The following is a 1,723-nucleotide window of genomic DNA, read 5'->3' as shown; positions in this document are numbered from 1 at the left end:
ACAATAAATAAATACGTCAAAATAAAATATGAAAGTGTAAATATTTATTTTGCCCAAGGCTCATTGCAAAGAGAAGTTTTGTTTCATTGAAAATGATATTAATATTCTTAACTTTAGTAATTGAACTTCTCACTGAACACTAACTACGTATTATTTTTATTGGTCATTTACTTAAATTTTCTTATCGAATATAGTTGCAAAAAAGCTTCTTTGTATTTCGTTTTTTTTTTTTTTTCTCTACTTTTTTATGTTTAAACTATCTACTAAACTAAATTTAATAAGACTCCAAGCCAAACTCTTCATATGCGTACTCTTGATATACTTACGTATAAAAAGCATACAACGTGCATGTCTTAGACTGTGCACGCAAGCCTTTGGAAAGTAAAGCCTAGAAATCAAAGCCAAGGCGTTTTGCCTTAGCCTCGCCTCAGTAGTCTTTTAAAACTTAGCTCCTGGCCAACGAGGTCACCCAAAGGATTGACTTTCTCTTACCCAATTGATCAAGGTGAATCAGGCCAGCCCCATCCATCCTGTGACTAGGAATGGCAACGGGCCGGGGCGGGGATGACATTCCCCGTCCCCGATCCGCAAAGGTAGAAAAATCCCCGTCCCCACCCCCGATCCCCGACGGGGAACCCCTCACCTCCCCCACCCCCGTCCCCTAACGGGGATCGGGTTTCCCCGACCCCGAAACATCCCCGGCAGATCTGTTCAACACAACCAAAAAAAAAAAAAAAAAAATTCTGTAGAATGGAGGCTTCATGGTTCATGATCTGTTCTTCAACACACAACAATCATCAACAACAACAGCAAACATATATAACTTAAAAAAAAAAAATGTTCTTCAACAACAAATATATATATATATATAGAGAGAGAGAGAGAGAGAAAGAGGGCAACCGAGGATTCATGGTTCATGATCTGTTTCACTATCTTTTTTTTCTTCAACAACAAATATATATATATATATATATAATGTTCCAGCCAGTCACAGAGATACATATGATCTGTATATGTAACATACAGAATCAACATAAAAAAAATAGATCGGTATATGTAACATACAAATCTGTGTATCTGTGTCAGAGAGAGAGAGAGAGGAGGCCGATCGCGACGCCGACAGTGGCGATGAGCGACGGAGGAGGCCGATCGGCGAAGGAGGCAGATCTGTGGCTGTGAACGACGTTGTGAACGACGGAGGAGGCCGATCGTGACGCCGACAGTGGCGATGAACGACGGAGGAGGCCGATCTGTGGCTGTGAACGACGGAAGAGGCCGATCGCGAAGCCGCGACGCCGACAGTGGCGATGATCGACGTCGTGAACAGGGCCACAGAGAGAGAGTAGAGGGGGTAGAGAGAGAGAGACGGAAGACAACTGGATGAGGATTTGGTTTGGTTACTATGTGTCTATATATATATCTAGGGGTAAATTAGTAATTTTAATTCGGGGAAAAACCGGGCCGGGGAACGGGGACGGGGCCGGGCCGAGTACGGGGTTGGGATACTTGTCCCCGTCCCCGGCCCGAATCTATTCGGAGATTGATTTTTAGATACCATCCCCATCCCGTCGGGGATATTTTCGGAGAAAACCCGCACAATTCGGGATCGGGGGGTCGGATCCCCATCGGACCAGTTTCAAATTGCCATCTCTACCTGTGACTATATCAAGCCAGCATTATCCATCCTGTAACTATATCAACTGTTAAGTTTGTGCTCAACAGC

Source organism: Camellia sinensis, chromosome 14, assembly GCF_055761805.1.
Source record: "Camellia sinensis isolate YWXY chromosome 14, ASM5576180v1, whole genome shotgun sequence".
Classification (NCBI taxonomy): domain Eukaryota; kingdom Viridiplantae; phylum Streptophyta; class Magnoliopsida; order Ericales; family Theaceae; genus Camellia; species Camellia sinensis.
Note: the sequence above shows the minus strand (reverse complement) of the source record.